We start from the raw sequence: 21,486 nt of genomic DNA on the forward strand, positions 1-21,486 counted from the left end.
AGAGACTGGAAACCCATGTCCGTATCTTACCTTTGCCGGGTCTTTGTGGCATCATTTTAAGCAAATGATCTGTTACGTGTTTTGGAAAACAAAGGTTGTTGTGAATATTAAATGGACTTCAATTTTCTCCTTTATAAAAGGAAGGTAACACTACCAAACTCCCAGAGTTGTTTTGAAGGCTTTATTAGATAACATATGGACAGCACAGAGTATGATATTTTCCATATACGGCCAGGGCCTTATAAACTATAGCAATTATTATTAGTTTTATATATTTAAAACCAATTTAAAGCACTACATAGGAATAAATGATGCTAGCCTTCCAGAAGCAGGGCATAGAATAATGGATGTGTCCTTCCTGGGAACACTGAGGTGGGCAAGGATAATGCACGATGCCCTGGTGAGAGGAGCCCTGCCCTGCGGGCGTGTGTCCCTCAGAAGTATGTGTCCTTCGTTGCATGTGTCCTTCATAAGTATGACTATCATCTTGGACCACATTAGTTTCTTCCTGCTCTCCTTACCCCTCTGGAAAGCTCCTCTTCTCTGAAAAAACAAACAAACAAACAAACAAAAAAACACCTTCTCATAGCACAAGTCATGGAGCTTTTGCAACAGCAGTGGTGGGATCAAGATGCCAGGCTGAGAACCCACCCTTGTCTGAGCCCACAGTAGGAGTGCAGGAGACTCAGTGCAACTCACCCAGACTCAGTACCCACATGGGGAAAAGGTCCTCCAGGTCCCTTACTGCTATAAACACCTGCTATTTAATAATTAAGCTCAGCTCCTCCATCAAACTTTCTGGAATGACCCTCCTCACATTAACAACAGCACCCTTCTCCATATTGTTACAATGTTTACAATCAAAATCTAGGGTTCAGAACAGTCTTCTCTAAATGCAAAGCTGACCAAATTCACCAGACCCTTAGGCTTTATCAGGGAAGAGAGGGTCTTTCCTCTTTCAGGCCCTCTATTGGTTGCAGGTCTGTCCTACCCTATGGCCACATAGAGGTCCTGGACAGTCCGAGTGTTGAATATCAAAAGGAGTGCACAGCAGAGCTCCACCTTCCAGCACTGGGAGCCACTCTTTCCGTGCCTTCACCATAGAACATGCCACCTATAGTCACTGGCCCCGATACCTACCAATGCACCCTTGGAACACAAATATGTAGCACGAGTAAGTACAGCAGGCTCTCACCTCCCACGGACCTCTCCATCTAGGTGGAAGAAAATATATGAAGCAAATTCTCTTAACAGAGTTTTAAAATCAGCTCTTTTGTGAAGTTGTTCAAAGATTTTTAAGTGTAAATGAGTAAGAATCCATATACTGCCCCTTACTAGCTATAAAGGCTTTGTCAACTTACTTTACTTCAATAAATCTCAATTCCTCTTTTTTTTTAACTATGTCTTTATTGATTTCAGAGAGAGGAAGGGAGGGGGGAGAGAGAGATAGAAACATCAATGATGAGAGAGTCATTGATCGGCTGCCTCCTGCACACCCCCCACTGGGGATTGAGCCCGCACCCCGGGCATGTGCCCTGACCGGGAATCGAACCCCGATGGCCTGGATCCTAGGTTGATGCTCAACAGCTGAGCCACACCCGGCGGGGCACAATTCCTCATTTTAAAAGAGGAGAAATGATGTCCACTATACGGTAGATAACGTATGTGAATGAGCCAGCCTGTGGCTTGTCCTTCAGGGAGTCGATAAGAAGCTGCTACTGTGAGGACAACTGTGATGACTGTCTTCTCCAAGTCACCAGTGGCCCTCAATAGAAGTCAAAGCAGAGAGAAAATAACCCCCAAGTGCAAGGCTTTGTCATTCAAAGGAAAAGAGCTTTTCCTTCAACATCTTAGGGGCTAGGGCATTGCCTCTGCTACATACGCCCTCTCTATCTTGACCAAATATATTAGTTTCATGTTGCCACTGTAACAAATTACCTTAATTTCGTGGTTTAAATCACAAATTTATTCTCTTATGTTTCCAGAGCTCAAAAGTCCACCGTGGCCTCCCAGGACTAAAATCAAGGTATCAGCTGCACTGGTTGCTTCTGGGGGCTCTAGGAAGGGGGCTTCCTTTTGCTTTTTTCTGCCTGTGTTCCTTGGCTTGTGGCCCCTTTCTCCATTTTCAAAGTGCACCCCTCCAACCTCTGTTTCCATCATCACATCTCTGACTGTGGCTCCTCTCACAACACTCTGGTAAGGTCCATTATGACCATATGGGCCCACGTGAATAACCTGGGATAATCTCCCCGTCTCAAGACCCTTACCTTAATCACATCTGAAAAGTCCCTTCTGCCTTATAAGGTGACACTTACTACAGCTTCCAAAGATCAGGACACGTGCATATTTAGGGGCCATTTATTTAGCCTGCCACACCAAGTTTCCATTGTGATTGCTTTCAGATTCCTACGACTCTTTCTAACGAATAAACTCGGTCCAAGATGACATTGGAGTTAGACTAATACAACTCTAAGTACAGGTTTCTGTGGAAAACATATACTTCTCCATCAACGTTACCCAAATGAAAATATGTGGTTTCATTCACTAAATCCACTCATCTATATGCACTGGGAAAGAAATAGCAGCTAAAAATTTTTGCAAATATTTCTAATAAAGGAAAGGAAAGCATACAGTTGGACATGTACCAGCAGTGGAGCTACTCTGGAAAGCTTCTGGGAAAGTTTATTTGCATGGTCTCTAAGCACATTTTCAGCGTGGAGATAAGACCCTAAAACCATTCCCTGGCACCTCTCATCATTGAGTTCATTTCAAACAGCAGATGCACATGAATTTATGCCCAGGTTCTAACTAGACACGAGACAATTAGGAAAAAGAAACATATATGAGAAGGTTACTGTGACATTCACGTCTCTGTTCCCTTTATTATTTAAACAAGCTGACACACGCAGTGAGCTTCTCCCTGGATTGATAAAACATGTGTCAGTGTCAGACCAAATGTTTGACTTTCTCTTTTACTTTTGGGGTCAATTTTTTAAATTATAATCTCCAGTGCTTTCCCTAAATTAACAAAATAATTTTATTGGTGGGTGTTTTAAGGTTACTCAATCCCGCCCTTTCCCTATGCCTTTGGCTGTGGTATCATGAGACACCATGTTATTAAAAGACACCCCAAACTATTTGAGCTCTCTTTGAAAAAAAATACTGTCCATACAAAACTCCAACTAAAGTATCATGTTTACAAGCATTGTGGACACTCAGAGGTAACTTAAATTGTTGTCTTAGTAATTCAAATGTCTAAAGCATAACAACTTGAAAATAACTATTCCACATTTCAATTTTCAAAGCATCACAAATTAATACGGTAGAAAGACTGACATATTTCATACCAGCAAGGAAGCTCTAGTATCAGTTACTCCACAAAATTTACAAGACCTTCTAATATTTCACTAAATTTAAAGTGTTCACATTTGTTGTCATCTAATTTACATAGTAATTGTTTTGCATCTCATTGTGAATAATCTATGTCCAAAATAAATCTGTATTATTAACTCTCTAGAAAAATCATTGCTTTTGTGTTCATTTACTCACTCAATCACTTAACAAATGTTTACAAAGTGCCTACTATATGCCAGATCAAACACTGAGCTTGTTGCTAGGGACAAAGCCATGACCAAAATTAATAAGCTTTGTTCGCATTCTATGTACCAAGTTACACGCTCCCTGACTCCTCACCTCAGTGCCTCAAATCCACTCTGTAACAGCATAAGTAAAACCAACCGCACAACATATAGGAAATTAAATCACAGCCTATATTTTCACTATTTTGAGCTTAACGAATTCAGTGTTGAATTATGTACATCAAGTTTCTTGATTATCAGTTTTTTCTTAAATGTATTTATGAAATTGCCTCCCTACAAGTAATTATTTGTTACTACAAGGGTAACTGGGTGAAAACAGTTCAAAACCCTGCCATAGGGTGATTTATTTATTGTCCAAATTTGGGCACATAGGAGAGTAAACAGGGACACTAACACCAGGAAGACAGGCATAAACTAAGACATATAGTCACCCATCGATAAATCACTTAACATCTTTGGCTGTTGTTTTCCCTGTCAAATGGTGACAACGTCAGGTAAGTTTATGAAAATATAAAATATGGGAATAGACATGGAAACCCTTTGAAAAGTACATAGTGCTACACGAATTGTTGTTTCACTGTTAGCAAAAAAAATAATAATTCATTTTCAACTTACCCTGGGAGTTGACTCTGAGGAATGTTTTTCTCTTTTTTCAGTGTAGATACTGTGACACCCAGGAGTGAGAGCAGCACCCCGAGAGACAGCCTTCAAAGGTCATCAGGCCTCTAATTCCTTTTCCTGGCTGATGGATTGTAGCACCACCGCTTCCTAACAGCAGCCACTGTCAGTGGGGACGCGGGAGGCAGGAGAAAGCAGCCCCGAGGCGGTGGGAGAAACCGGCTGCCCCCGGCGCAGAGCTGAGGCCACTGTCCCCGAGCTGCAGGCTCAGGCCGGCCCTGGGCCTTATTGAAACTCCCAGGGGAGCGTTTCAGTCCGCGGCTGCCGCTCGGCCCAGGCCTGTTTTATCCCAAGACAGCGAACAGTGCAGGCGCTATTCCCACAGCACTCGATGCATTCACTTTATCCAGGAGGTGCAAAAACTAAGGACTTCAGGCAGCTGTGAAACACCCAATGCTTCGTGGAAAAGGGGAAAAAGAACCCTAACACCGACAAACCTAAAGGATCAGAAACGGAGTCCACGTCCCGATGCGCTGGAACAGTGGAATAAACCCCGCGAGGGAAGGCCCTGCAGGAGCGGTGGGGAAACTGATACAGGGGAGACCGCCGAAGGCTCTCGGGAAGAAAACAAAAGAAATCGGAGAAAGCCCAATCAACAATAAGATTAGGCAAAGAGAAAATGGTGGGAAGAAACTCAATTCCTTCTTATGAAACAAAAAACACTTATTCGTCATCTTCAATTTTTTTGACAGTTTGCAAAATGACCGGATTTCATGTGGCCTCTAGATTTTAAAATGGAAAAATTAGAAAGAGGTCCCAATAGGTGGGCCAGAAAGACTTTCCAGGAAAAATGGGGGGTTCACATGGAAGAGCTTCCCGCTTTGGTTCTTGAAACAAGACGCCGTATTCCCATCAAGGCCAGATGCATGGCCGCCCACAGCAGGTGGTGAAAGGTAGTCCCCATGGCTTCGTAGGAATCATAGCCGCACGCAGGAAAACTGCTGCGTTTGGCCCCAGGGTTACCTTCATCAGCTTCCTTCGTAATTACAGAACCTGATTATTGGCTGAGTACATTTAGCTGAAATAAGGCTGCATTAGTCAGCCTTCCTTGTAAGGCAGTCTGTTGGCCATATGACCAAGTGCGGGCCTTGGGATCTAAGTAGAGTTGTCTTCTAGAAGTTATCCTAAAAGGAGGGCAAATCTGAACTGGCCTCTCCCCTTCCTGCTGTCTAGGATGTTAACGTGATCCCCGGAGCCCGGCGGCAGTGGTCCAACCTATGTTTATGTCCAGAGTGACGAGGCCAGAAGATAAACTGAGAGCGAAGCAACCAGAATGACCCTAGCTGCTCACGCTGGATGTCGTCTGCACGAGAGAAATGAAGCCCTGGCTTATAAAATCACTGTCATTTGGGGTTGGTGCTAACAGCTAAAAATTACCCTCGAGATAAAGAATCACCAAATTAATTTTAAAAGTTTATTCTTTTATGGGTGGCATAAATATAATATTGCACCAGTGGCATTTTCAAGATGAGGTTTATTAGATATTTACAAATACAGTATGTACTAATTTGGATTCTTCATTGAACTTTATAAAAACTTGCCCTATTTGTTTATATTTCTCTTCCCCCTCCCCCATTTTCTCTCTCTCTGACTCTCCCTCCCTAATACATTGTGATATTTCATTTAACTCATAGGCCTGCATCTCTGGGACAAAAAGATATTGAACTACATAACAAGGATATCCATCATTATGGCCAAACTGATTAAGAGTAATTCTGTAAATCATCTGATATACAGTCCATATTAAAATCTCCCAAATTATGTCAAAAATGTTCCTTGAAAAGGCTAATAAAATAAATATCTGGAAAGTGTGATGAATAAAAAATAAGTCAATAAAAAGTAAAGTATATTGGGAATGAAAAAAGTACTTACCTAGATGTATGCACTTAACTAGATAAAAAAGAAAAACAAAATATTGGGAGCAACTTTGTGATAGTAAGTTTGGAAACTTAAATGAAATGAAATTTTTATCAAAATAAAATTATATATTCCAAGAAGAAACATAAAAGCTTCATTAATCTATTAACTATTGAATAAATGGAATTTGTCATAAAAATCTCTCCTATCCCTGAATAAGCATGGGCTCGAAAAATTTCACTAATCTTTCAAGGATCAGATAATAACTATTTTATAGAAATTATTCCAGAACCTAAAGTTAATTTTAAAATTAAAATTATTCCCAAATCTTTTTATGAGGTTCATATAACCTCAATACAACTGATGGAAGAAAGTAATAAAACATAACTATAGACCAAGCTTAACTTGGAAACAAGTACCATAAAATATTAATGAATAGCTTGATCCAGCCACGTGTTTTAAATATAATAGGGCATCCATAAGCAATCTTTATCTCAGGTGTGCAGTTTTAGCTTTAGAAAATCTATCAATATAATTACAGAAATAAAAGGAAAACATTATCTTCATGTCTAAAGAAACACCATTCAAAAAATCAGCACCCGGGCATTTTATTAGAAAGAAAAATTTAGCCCAGGCCAAGGTGGCTCAGTTGGTTGGAGTGTCATCCCGTACACCAAAAGGTCGAAGGTTCCTCTCTCTCTCTCTCTGCCCCTCTTTCTAAAAGACAATAAACATGTCCTTGGGTGAGAATTATTAAAAAGGAAAAATTTAGCAGACTAGAAATAGAAGGAAACTTCCATAAACCAATAAAGAATATCCACCAAAATCCTATAGCCAACACACACTGAATCCCAAAGGTGTAAAATCCCTCTGAACTTTCAGACTCAGGAACAGAGGAAAAGCTTCTGCACTCAGAAGTGAACCGTGTAGAACACAAATTGTGTGTTTCCTTCCTGTTTCTAGTCCCTGACAAGAGGAACAGCACAATTCAGTTTTGCAAGATCCTGGAGCTTTTAGGATATGTTCTGTTAGAGGGATGGCTCTGTCACAAGTTAATGATTTTAGAGACCATATTAAATAATTTTTAATCAATAGCTTTACATCTGAGTCTCAGAGGCCCTATGTAGCCCCTGTCATGGAGCAGCAGCAAATATAAAGCAAAATTAGAATTGGTGTAGATCACTGTAGGCAGAATAATTATACCAAAGTAGATCAATACACTGTCCCTGAAACGTAGTTTACGAAGGGAGTCAATAGCGTTCTGAATTGGATGTAAAGAGTGGATGAATGGAGAGGATGGGAAGAAACCCATTATAATCAATTGAATGAGGGCCTCAGGGTATTACCAGGTCCCCAGCTCCCTTCCAGTGGCTAAAACTCAGAAGGAAAAAAGAAAGAAAAAAGACGTATTTAAATGTATAGTTTTTAAAAAAATTATAGTTTTAAAAAGATTTTGAAAAAGCACGTAGTAACTGGAAAAAGAATTCAGATAAATGAATTCCAAGATATATCTTAGTAAATTACTTTAACTGTTAAAAATACAGTGAATATTACAGGCCTAGCCCAAAGCTTATGCTCCAAAATACCCAGCTTCTCACCAACTGGATTAGAAGTTGTAAGTATAGTGCTAGAACTCTTTCCTAGGTGGGCACAGTGCCAGCTACCTCTTGACCAAGAAATGTAGCATTATATCTATGAACAGGCATTGAGAGTATTACTAGGCCAACCAGGGCTCCTTAGCTGGCTTTCTAACCCCCAAATCCTTTTATGTTACTTATTCAACCAGTCTGTAGGACCTGAACACAGCCAAGAAGCCCTGGAGAGATAAAACCCATTGCACTGTCTTGTCAAAGTTCATCTAGTAGCAAAACTTTGGATGCCATTCATGAACTAAATTCAGTTATCACAAATAAATTTAAGGAATATGAATATGAAACATGAAATATCATTTCAAGTGAAAACTAGCAATAACCTCCCATCTATGTGGTGAGTACAAAGAAAAAATGCAGATGTCATACAGCATCCTTTCCTGCATCTATTAACAATAGTGTCGGAGTTACTTTTGTGTGAGCCCGGCCTTATGTCACCAAGATCATCCCTAGCAAGGAAGTGAGAGCAATATATTTTATTTAATGTTTCCTAACTTTGGCCTATTTAAATATGTGATTGTTAAAAAAGCCACTCACATGTCGTTATTCAAGATCAAATAAATCGATTAGACCAGTTTTACAATACCTCTGAAGTTATATTTTCAAAGTTAAACTGATGACTTTGAAATACCTAGAGTCTGGAAATAAAGTTTTGTGATTCGACTCCATTCAATTATGCAATCAGGTAAAAAGGAATCCCTCCTCAGTGTCATACACATAGCACACTGGCGCACAGGGTTGCACACACATGGAGTCGAGCGCTCCCATTTCAGCCTTGACAGCTCCTACTTTGAAGACAAGCAGGAGCAACAAAGTTTGATAAACAACGACCTCTTCCCCTTCTCCTGGCTCCTTGTAAACTTTGTAAAAGGTTTCTGCCGAAAAAATTCCAGGGAGATTCCAGGGAACAGTTAACCAAGAAAGTTAATGAACGCTTCTCTTACGGTCTGTCTGCCGCTTCGCTAGCCCCCCGCCCGCCCCTCAGCCAAACAGAATGTGGGGTCTGCCTTTATCTTCTCCCTGCGAAGGCTGTTGGGGGCTGCGAGTCCGGTTAGGGCGGGAGCCCCTCGCAGCCGCCGGCACAGTAGACTCCAAACGCCCAATTCCGTCTCTGTGAGTTAATCTCGCGAAAACTGGGTATAACACACACACAACTGATCTGTTGCAATTGAAGGTTATAAATACACCAAAATGTCTTCTCATTACTGAAACTTTACATCCACAGAGTAAAACTTCATAGGGTATTGGTTTTAAAGCATGTTAATTTCAAAGAAACTGCTATTCTCTGGCTATTTAAAAGATAGCAGATTGGCTCATCCCAGATAACTCAAAACCCATTTTTCCCCACGAGCCCTACGTTATGAACTAATAAGTCCCACTGTCGTTCACACTGGGAGAGTCTTTGTTACGTGCCATTAGCTTAGTCTGTGTTCTCCTTTGAGATTTGGCACAAACATCAGTATAATTATTATTGCAACCATAAGAAACATACAGAATTTATCTGCTTTTTATCTTTCAAAGAAAAAACTTCAGTGCCTCGACTAACACGATATTTGTATGTGTTTGAATTTTAACCTGGAAAACATCCATATTTAAGATCTGAGATGCAGAAATCAGATCACCAGATTTGGAGTCAGATACAAGGGTCCAAATTCTGGCAAGCGGCCTGTTCGAAGTGTCCAGCGCAAAGAAGTGAGAGCCAAGGGCACGTCTCTCATGCCAACAGGAGGTAGCTCAGGGATGAATCTCACAGCCAGTTCCCTCAACAAACAGCGCCTGAGAAGAATCAGGCAACACTGTTCCTCCGCCTGGAAAACTGAGTGTCATCTGCAAGTTCATCCCCACGGGCAGCACTGGGGAATGCTCGGCCTCTAGAGAGACATTTCCAAGGAACAGAAGACAGAACTGAAAAGGCGCAGCGTTTAAATGCTGAACCCACCCAATTATAAGCCAGCCACTGGCCATTACTGATAGGTGTCCATATCTAGCAGAGAACATAATTTCAGCAATGAAAGGAAAATAAAAAGCATGACAGCTACTTGCTTCTGAAAGAAAAACACACTGTTGTTCAGAGACTGGCCCGTGCGAGGCCTGCTTGGCTCTCCCACAGCTTTGTCCTGTCCCTCCTGCCCTGCGGCAGCCACTTGAACCCTCAGGCAGACTCACTCTGCCCCAGGCCTCTCCTCCTCACCTGTAAGGAATTTACAGAATGCTAGTTCAGCCGCGATTTTATCTCAGACCCCAGTGGTGGAAACCCATGAGTCTCTTGCTCTTATACTCCAATGACGAAACGCCCATGCGAGAGGCCTGCTATATAGTCCCTGCCAGGATAGCTTCCTCTTACTATTTCCCATCAAGACTGGTATAGATGGGCTTATTCTTACCAGGATTTCCAGACATAACACTTTCCCTTTTCTGGGCCCTACCTTCTCCTACCAGACTTCTCCGGGGCCAATGGACAACCAACCACACGATCACTTACTTCCTGACCCAAGGATTATGCCAAAAGATACACACACACATCCCGTGTACCCACACCACAGCTCAATAAGATGCATATCTTTCCCCAGCTTCAAATATGGGAAACTAAGGCACAGTGCGACCAAATAACTTGCTCAAGGCCTTATTGCTATAAACAGGGAATCCGGGAGTCAACCCAGGTCTGCACAGATCTCTAAGCCTAACCGCTGTACCCTGCTGCTTGTAGAGATGACAGGCTTAGGCCCCTGCCAGGCACAATCATTCCCAGACACCATGCTTCAGCTCTGATTTACCTTTGTATTCTCAGTCAATGTGGTGTTTTGTGACAGGGGACAGGTGAATTCCCCTCCTGGTTCCACGTTATAAATCCTGGTCAAAACACCTACAATAAAGTGCAAGAAGAAATGTGACTGTCAGCGCTGACAGCTGCAAGTGGCAGAAGTGTGTGCTTTTTATAGTACTGCGAGGCTTTGCTTGAGGGCTGCTGTTTCATCTTAATGTGGAAATATCAACTATAAACAGGAGGCCAATACCGATTCATGTACCGATGGCCTTCTGGTTTTCAGATCAGGTCTTTTCCTTGGGCAAAGATAGACTTACTGTTTTCCACAAGGAATCATTGACCCAGGGAAAAGTGATTGTTGCTAAAATAAATTTAAAAAATTGAGCGGCCTTGTAGTTTAGTCAAAGACAACAAATCAGGGAATTTTTTTCCTGTCTCTCTTTAACACAAAATATTCACAACTTCCTTCAAACTTAGTCTCATCACTCATAATATGAGGGATTTCTTGTTTCCTGCCAAATATTTAGAGGAATCAAAGCTAAAAATAGTTGTAGATTCTGGAACAAACGATCTAGCAAAGAAAAATGACTATACAAGACTGAAGCCATATTCCCCGGGTAGGGTAGGTTTGTTTGAACAATATAGTTCCAAAGGGAAATGATATAAATGTCACATCTGATGAAAAGCCATCCTTTTCTCACTATGGGCTTCAGTCACAGCAGAGATTAGCCATAAAAGCTACCAAACTTTGAGCAATTCATTGTGTTGGGTTCCGTTGTGTTTTTAAGGAACTTCCAGTGTCTTTGTCATAATGTGTTAGGGACGCATCCATTGGATGCCATCCTTCAATGTGAGAACAGCTCAAAAAAAAAAAAAAAATCAGGGAATAATTCCTTCCTCCCTCCCTCCCTCCCTCCCTCCCTCCCTCCCTCCCTCCCTCCCTCCCTCCTTCCTTCCTTCCTTCCTTCCTTCCTTCCTTCCTTCCTTCCTTCCTTCCTTCCTTCCTTCCTTCCTGGAGCAGACCTGCCACCAGAAACGGGGACGCCCCCGGGAGCACCTCGCGGGGCTTCTCGCATCTTGAGAACATCACTGAGCATAATTCTCAAAATCACAGAGCCGGGTGATGGTTGAGGAATTTTTATTATTTTTAGAAAACAGTGTTTTCTAAAATGTCTTTTATGGAATTCTACCTCCTAATGGATTATAAAGAGTATTACTCTTAAATCAGGAATTATTGGCCAACACTTAGTAAATGCTAGTTTAATAAAAGAAAAAATTTAAGCCCAGCCAGTGTGCTCAGTGGTTGAGCCCGGACCCATGGACCTGAAGGTAAGGGCTGGATTCCTGGGCACGGTCAGGGCACATGCCCAGGCTTCGCTCATCCCCAGTAGGGGGCCTGCAGGAGGCAGCACTGGATTCTCTCATCACTGATGTTTCTAGCCCTCTCTCCCTCTCCTTCCTCTCTCTGAAATCAATAAAATAAATAAATAAATAAAACTTTAAGTTGTTTTATTGTTGTTGAGCTTACACAGGCTATGTCTAGTTCTTTGAGAGCACAAAAACCACTACAACAGCTTACACACAAATCTCTGAGCACGCTCATACAAGTATCAGTAGATCAGGAGTCTCAGAAGTGGAATTCTTGGTTCAAAAGGCACACTCATTTTTAAAATTTTAATTCACATTCACGTTCTGCACGTCAATAAAAAATTAAACCAACTTACATCCACAAAAAGTGCATTAATTACTATTCCCGTTTTCTTATATGCACTGGGTAACCCTGTGTCTTGACAACCTTCTAACATTTGCTAATTTTATAGGAAAGGGATAGTGCCTTATGGTTTTACTTGTATACTTTAGAATTACTTAGTCTTTGCTTATTTTTTATTGGGTTAACCTCTTATTTATTTGGGGAAGTTCTTTATATTTTAAAGAAGTTAGATCTTTTACTGTGAATTACAGTTTCCTTCCTATTTTGCCATTTGTCTTCTAAGATTTTTTTCATGAGATTTGTTCCTGTTCACAAATGTTCATTTGTATGTAGTCAAATTTAGCAATCATTTCTTTGATGCTTTCTGAGTTTCATGACCTGCTTTAAAAGACCTATTTCATTCCCAATTATATTTTTAAAATGACTAGACTATTACAGTATGTCATAAAATTAAATTTTATGTAACTGTTACAAACAGTAAGATAAATCTACATGTACTACCACAAAAGTAAGTCCATGATATGTGAAGTATTTAAAAAATCTTTATCTGTATTATTTTATTTAAGCCTCACAACACTCTATAAAGTTGATATTGTTATTTCCCCAGTTTTACTAAGTTACAGAGAGGCTTAAGTATCTTTTCATTTACCTGACATCTCATAAATTAAGTGGAGGAGCTAGGATTCGCTCCAGATTAACTGACTCCACAGCTTGTGCTATCAGCCAAACTACAGTATTTGGGTTTATATCTGGGATATAAAAAACCTGGTATGGCTGTTTTCTTTCTTTTCTTTTCCTTTTTTTAAGACAGAGGAAGGGAGAGGGAGAGAGAGACAGAAACATCCAAGTGAGAAGGGACCACGGATAGGCTGCCCTGGGCCCCCCTGGCAGCCCTCGGTACACAGGACGCCCAGCCAGCGGAGCCCCACCGACGGCTGGCTGCCTTCTCGTCTCGAGGGGAAATCATCAATTAGAAAGAGATTGACGTCTTCTGAAGATCAGAAGGCTCTCTTTTCCGAGTTTGTTTGTTGGTTTTTGTTGGTTTCTTCCTAGAATGGGCCTGTATTGCTTTTATAATAATTTTACCAAAAAAATAAAATAAAATCCCTATGACATTAGAGAAAGACCAACCGTCTCTCTAAAAGGACAGATTTAGTATTAAATATTTGCCAAACTTCTTTGAATCTGGAAAATAGTTTGGGAGAGCATTTTGAAGAACTAGTGTTCTTTTGAAAGAATATATTTGGGAGAAGGCGGTGAAGCAGTAGGATTCTCTCTCCCAGCTCCCTTCACGGTGCTGCCAGCTGCGTTAGCAGGCCGCTTCCTCAGGAAACAGTACTGAAAGGAATGCCAGTTTAACGTTTGCTGGGCATATAATGTGTGTCTTAATTAATGTTTAACCTTGGCCCTTTTCAGTTACGTGTGCAAGGGAAAAGATTTTGTTGTTGATGTAATCTACTTTTTTAATGAATTAAATGATAACCTGGCATTTTGTAACATTCTATAAGCAGTGAAGGTAGTCCACATTTCACCACCAAGTCTAGGTTACAGAGGGACCTCCATTGGACTCTCATGTCTGTTATTAAGGTCCAGCACTGTGAGCCAGGGCTTTCTCCTCTGCTCCCTGAACATCCCCACTCAGCCTAAAAAAGTTCATACATTAACTGCTGCAAAGCGTTTGTGCCAACAAAATCCAGAGCTCAGATTAATTACTAGGGGAAGCCCCTTTCCCTGGGCAATCTGCACATCTATTAAAAAATCCTAACGGCACAAGGCTTCTCAGGCCTTTTATAAAGCGCTTATTCATCTGCATTGATTAAATCCCACATAATTAGACTCAGTTCAAGGTCACTAAGTACAGTGATATGTTTCTACAGAAACATTTACATTTTTTGCCTACCACCCATTTCATTCTTTCTCTTTTAAATTAACAGTTGCTGCATGCCCTCTAGACTGAAGAAAATAAATAGGAGTGTCAGTGTTTCCAAGAATAAGAGCTTATTTTAAAATTTTTCTAATATTTATTTCCTTATCAAATAATTAAGAACCTATGCGCAGAGTCTTGAGAATTTAAAATGATAATAATAAAAAATAAATAAGACATGGTCTCTTTCCAAATAAATCCTCAGAACTAGTGGAGACCAGAGGCCTTAAGGATATCATTGCCATGCAGGACAACTGGTGCTGTGAATGGAAGTAAAACCAAACTCCATGGAACCTGAGAAACCTGGGAAACGTGAGTCACATGAACTGCACATTTCATGAAAAAGAACCCCCCCAAATTACTTCCCAACAGGCAAGCATGTGCTTAGGGTCGTTCCCTCAGCAATTTTAAACTTCTCTTTTCATTCAGCTTCAGACTCAGCTTTCGCCATGTTTCCATGCCAGGCCCTACACAGAATATATACAGTCACATAAACCACATTATTTAAACTTAAGGACTTTGTGATATAATTACGATTCTATTTTCATGCAGGAAAGCTCATACTCTTAGAGGTTAGTTTCCTCAGAGCCACACAGTTGGGAAAATTTTGGATTATAATTTAATCTAATTTTCCTGCCTCAAGGCTACTGATTACCCTGGGGTGCCATGCACTAAGCCATCGCTGCTGCACCTTTATATGAATGTCCCTGTGGGTCAGGCTGGGCAGACATAAAGTTATATTAGAAAACACCCCAAGGGCTAGTTTACTCCATAGTCCAGTCTCCCGATATAGGTGGTATTTCCTTTATTTATTTGTGAGTAAAACTTTTCTCTATTCACTCAATATTGCAACTGAGTTATATTTTCAGAGATAAACCAATTTTCCAAATAATCATAAAAGTTTAATTATTAATTGAAATATCAATCAATAAGTCTCTTCCTTATCTTATTTCAGTTTCTTATATATTTGTCTCAATCAGAATCCATCTGGGGAGCCAGAACTCAGAACATATAACTAGAGACAAAAAACAAAAACAAAATATGTTTGATCTTGAAACTGTTTGTCAATCTGATTTGTTTAGTATAATTAAATGGTGTAGCCAATACCCAAATAACTGTGTTAAGGCATCACAAGAAAAGTGAAGCTAATAAAAATCACTACTGTATACTGCAAGATAAATTAACCACTTAGAGAAATGCCCCATGCTAAAGGGGTTTACCAGGTGGGAACCATTCTGATTATCTTGGCACGTCTCCAGCTTCAAAACAAGACCAGAAGCCCGGCCGGGCATGGCTCAGCCATTGAGCGTCGACCTAGGATCCAGGCGATAGGGGTTCGATTCCCGGTCAGGGCACATGCCCGGGTTGCGGGCTCGATCAATGACTCTCTCATCATTGATGTTTCTATCTCTCTCTCTCTCTCTCTCCTTTCCTCGCTCTGAAAATCAATAAAGATATATTAAAAAAAAAAACACAAGACCAGAAAGAACGTAAAATCTAATCTAACTGACTAGACTGCAATAATAATAATTTCTATGATTTATTCAGTACATTTATCCTGTATTGGTTATCTATGACTACATAACAAATTACTCCAAAGCTTTTGCAGTTTAAAGCAACAAAACAGGTATAGGTCCTGTGGACCAGGAATTCAGGAGTGGCTCAGTTTGGTGGTTCTGCTCAGGGTCTGTCATGAAGTTGCTGTCATCTGAAGGCTAAACTGGGGCAGAAGGTTTCATTTCCAAAATGACTCCCCGACACAGCTATTCGCAAGACCTGTTGGTTCCCATACCCTGACCTCTCCATGAGGGTTACTTGAGTGTCTTCTGCCTTCCTCCTGAGCAAGTGATTCAAGAAAGCAAGATGGGAAACACAATGTCTTTTAAGATATAGCCTCAGAAGTCACACCCCCATTATGTCCACACTATAGTTTACACATATCAGCCCTACTGCCTGTGAGAGGGGACTACATAAAAACCTGAACACCACCAAGTGAGGATCACGGGGTCCACCATGAAAGCTACATACCACAATACTTAACACTGCACAGGAACTAGTACTTTTGATCCTAGGATAGTCCCATGAAATAACATGGTTACTAATATGATACCTATTTATAGATGTGGAAACTACAATTTAAAGAAGTTAGGATAATGAACCTAAAGCTTCTAGGTAGCATATGTTACAATTAGCTCAACCAGATCTCCTTGTCTGAGCACTTATCTCTGGACTTTCTACCCTTGATAATACCAACTAGAAGGATGTGAGTGTGGTGTTGCTGATAAAAAGCTGAAAACCATTCTCTGGGGTTGCAAAATCATTTTGGAATCTATGCAGAAGTGAAGGTTAAATGAGGAGGGCCAAAATGCAAGCCCAGGTGAGTGCTGCTTCCACACCGCTTAGCACCCCTGTCAGCGGAAGAGGACCCTTCTGTTCTTGCCCATATCCGGCAGGAGTCACCCAACCCCTTTACCTGGAATCCGCTTCACTAGGTTCCAACTATGTACTGACTCCTTCCCTAACTAGAGCTGCATTTCAGCAAACAGTACTCAGGATAATAAACATAAGTGTTCTAGAACCCATAAAAGAGAATCACTCCTGTAAATGAATACACCAAGATCTGGTATTTGCAAAGAATATCTCTTAATTTGGGCAATGTCCGGTGGCCCAAACTTAAGGATGAGATATTGCTGGTTGACTTTCCAAGGTCTCTCTCCTCTAAAGCAGCCAGCCAGCTAGCCAGATTTCAAAACTCCCTCTTCTACTTTCATAAAGATGGATAGCCGTAGAAATACTTGCTCACCTTTAAGCATTCTGTAATCATACCTCCAATACGATGCTTCTGACTTCACTAGCACCCATGGACTAGAGAATGATGCCCACAGTTAGGGGTTGTGCAGGATAAATGTCCCATTCGAAAACCAAGCCAATATCTTCCCAAGAACAATCCCCCTTTATTTGGCTTATTTATGAAATTTCATTTTTGAAAAGTAGTTATGAACTTCAAGACCAAATCCAACTGAACTCTGAAACCTAATCTCTGCCACTTTATAAATAACAACAACATGAGTAATAAAAATGCAAATTAGACTGCAGGGGAGGATTGGTGGCTGGAGGGCAAGAAATCCTTAGAGAATCAGTTCGTCTCCTGGGTACTGAAGATGACAGACTAGTGTGCAGATTACTTTGTTATCTTTCAAACCATGGGGAAAGAAATGATAAGTGAGGGCACAGCTGTGGGATGAATCCTGAAGCTCATGCACTTAGGTTCCCAAGGTTGTTCCCAAGCTTGTGCGCAATAATGTTTGATTACGACAGTAACTGGTGACTGTTGTATTTTGTATTCCCCACAATGCTGCTACAGTTTGTATCCTTAGCTTGGGACTGTTGAGAATCTTCAATATGTAACTGCTATTTTCCATAAAAATAAAGCTAACCTCACAGGGATCAAGTCTGGAAAAGTAGGTTTTCAGAGCAATCTAATATTTTCACAGCAGTGGTCTCTCTGCACAGTTTTTATAGTTTAAGGAGGAAACCCTGAAGTTAGGATTATGGAATTAAATTATGAGCTATACCATGTCACCAGGACACAAAAGCAGTCAAGATCTTCACTCATCCCCATACGCACATAACCTCATGGAAGGAGAACACCGGTCCTCTGGACATATCTGAGTCCTTCGGACATCCAAAAAGTTTAAATATGCAAAGTTTAAAAATAAAATCCTGCACTTAGTACTGCTCCTCTGAAAAAAAAATCTGCTTAGTAGACTGTAAGTGATAGATCATTTATAGATATCATAGAAAGAAAAAATAGCATGAATGTGGGTCAACAGCCTGATGTAACTACCAAAAAACATGCCAGCAACACTGGGCAGGGCCAACTCATGGAAAGGGGGTGTTCATACTCCAAGGCCACCTCCACTCACACACACCCTGTGCGTTGCTCTGCTCACTTCAACCAGCAAAGACTGATGGCAGGGCTCTCCTCACCTCTCCCGGCCAAGTGGCTTTCAGAAGGATCTTCACACCTAAACTTCCTGAGGCTTTGAGAGTTCAAAAATATCTTTTCTCACTCACTCCGATAGTTTAACAGGATGTACAACACTAATTCAAACTTCTTTCCCTCAGCAGTTAAAAATATTTCTTCAGCCCGGCCGGGCGTGGCTCAGCGGTTGAGCGTCGACCTAAGATCCAGGCGATCGGGGTTCGATTCCCGGTCAGGGCACATGCCCGGGTTGCTGGCTGCAGCCGATCAATGACTCTCTCATCATTGATGTTTCTATCTCTCTCTCTCCCCCCCTCCTTTCCTCTCTCTGAAATCAATAAAAATATATTTTAAAATATATGTATTTCTTCATTATCTTCCTAAATTGTTACCTGCAAGAAGTCTGATGTCATGTCAGACTTAAAAAAAGATTGACAATATTCATTACATAAAGATTGAAACAAAAACCATTAGTCAGAATTGTCATTGCTTTGTATTTTTGCAGTTTAAAAAAAAATTCCTCGCTTAATAAAAGACAGCTGTTTCTGCATTCTTTCTACTGCAACATCACATCATGTACCTGTGCGATATTCCAATGAACACTCATGAGATAATTACAGTAAAAAGCCAAACAATACTTTAGTATTATGAAAAAATTTTGGCTTTACATACTCTTTAAAATAGTCTTGAGGAACCCTTGTACTCCACAAATTATATTCTACAAAATGCTGACATAAACTCGAAATGGATGAAAGACTGAAATGTAAGACTAGAAACCATAAAATCTTAGAAGAAAACACAGGCAGTAAAATCTCAGACATATCTCCTAGCAATATTTTTTTTTGATATATTGCCTCGGGTAAGGGAAACAAAGAAGAAAATTAAAAAATGGGACTACATTGAACTAAAAAGTTTTTGCACAGCTAAGAAAACCATCAGCAAAATGAAAAGACAACCCACTGTATGGGAGAACATATTTGACAATAATACATCTGATAAGGAGTTGATATCCAAAATTTATAAAGAACTCATACAACTCAACACCAGAAAAACAAATAATTCAATTAAAAAATGAACAAAGGACCTGAACAGACACTTCTCTAAAGAGGACATACAGGTGGCCAATAGACATATGGAAAGATGCTCAGTGTCACTAAGCCTCAGAGAAATGCAAATTAAAACAACAATGAGATAAAAAAAACACCTCACACCTGTCAGAATGGCTATCCTCAATAAATTAACAAACAAGTATGGCATGGATACAGAGTAAAGGGAATCCTGTGCACTGCTGGTGGGAATGCAGACTGGTGCAGCCACTATGGAAAACAGTATGGAGTTTCCTCAAAAAATTAAAAATGGAACTGCCTTTTGACCCAGCAATTCCTCTTCTGGAAATGTATCCGAAGAAACATGAAATGTGATTCAAAAGAATGTATGCACCCCTGTGTTCACTGCAGCGTTATTTACAATAGCCAAGATCTGGAAGCAGCCCAAGTGCCCATCAGTAGGTGAGTGGATAAAAAAGCCGTGGGACATTCACACCATGGAGTACTACTCGGCCGTGAAAAAGAAGGAAAGCTTACCCTTTGCAACAGCATAGATGAATCTAGAGGGTATCATGCGAAGTGAAATAAGCCAGTCAGAGAAAGACAAATACCCTATGATTTCACTCATAGGTGGAATCTAATGAACAAAATTAACAAACATACAAAATAGAAACAGACTCATGAATACAGAGAACAGACTGACAGCTGTCAGAAGGGATGGGGGTTGGGGCCCTGGGTAAAAAGGTGAAGGAACTAAGCAAATAAAACCACTCATAGGCACAGATAAGAGCAGGGTGATTACCAGACGGAAAGTGGGGGGGGGGGGAGAGGGTAAAGGGGGGGGTAAATGGTGACTGAAGGAGACTTGACTTGGGGTGGTGAACACAATACAATATACAGATGATGTCTTGTAGAATTGCACACCTATAGAACTGCACACCTATGGAATTGAAACCTATATAATTTTATTAACCAATGTCACCCCAATAAATTCAATGAAAAAAATTTTTAAAGAATACTTGAGATTTGTTTTTTAAAAATGTTTTTTAAAAAAATATCTCAAAAGGCACTCCATATCTACCTAGTGAGATGATTACAAATTTGGTGGTAAAAATATACTCCACACTTGAGGAAAGGGCCTTTTTGTTTGGGAGCTTTTTTCCTACAGATTTCCACCCCTCAATTTTACAGTTCATATATAATTGGGTATATTGTATAGTGTGAGTTATTTTAAACTGTCAGTAGTAGGAGAACAAATTATCTACCATTGTCAAGATAACTACTCCATAATTCTACGCCGTTCCAGTTCTACCTTCAAATTATCGAAAGCAGCATATCAATTATGCAGCATTCATTCTTTGTTTTTTTAACCCTCCATTTCCTATAAAACCTCACAGCTTTGTAGCATTTTTACACTGGCTTTCATCCCTCTTCTTTTCCATAATTACTCTCTGTTTGAAAAACAGTTCAATAGTAACACAAAAAAATTGGGGAAGGGTAGCTCAAGAGAAGTCGAAATGCATTTTTAAAGGAACTATTAGTTATTAGCTCTCTAAGTTAAACACCATGAAATCATAAGGACAATTCTAAAACCCTGGGAAGCTGCTTGGCAATATCTCCTCCCACAAAGACGGCTTCTAAGTGAATCCCCGGGGTTTGGCACCATCATCCAGTTCTTAATGATGGCTGTTGAGTTGGAAAGTCACTGCACCCATTTCTGAATCTGTGCTTTGAATGTACCTAAAATGGAAAATACGTTCAGCATTTTGGGGTTTTTTGATGCTTTAATTTTATTGTTGTTTTCAAATTAAAAAGTTGTGTGTGTTTTTTAAATAAAGTGCTTCTAAAAACAGAGAGGGAAAAGTCCAACAATGTTATTTTTAAATGGACCAATGAAATGAATGGACCATTCATAGAAAAGGGAAGTGGCTCTTAGACATAAGAAATGATGTTCAGCCTCGCTCACATTAAAAGAAATGCAAACTGCCCAGCCAGTTTGGCTCCGTAGTTGAGCATCGGCTTAGCATCCAGGAGATTGAGGTTCGTTTTCTGGTCGGGGCACATGCCCCGGTTGGGGGCTCGGTCCCCAGCTGTGGGCCTGCAGGAGGCAGCAGATCAACGACTCTCTCACCATTGATGTTTCTCTCTCTCTCTCCCTCTCCCTTCCTCTTTCTGAAATCAATAAAAATATTTTTTTAAAAAAGAAACACAAACTAAAATTATGCCAACACACCATTCATCAAAAGAAAAAAATGTTTTCTCAAAAGTTTGAA

The sequence above is a fragment of the Miniopterus schreibersii genome (assembly GCF_964146895.1).
Source record: "Miniopterus schreibersii genome assembly, chromosome: 14".
Lineage (NCBI taxonomy): Eukaryota > Metazoa > Chordata > Mammalia > Chiroptera > Miniopteridae > Miniopterus > Miniopterus schreibersii.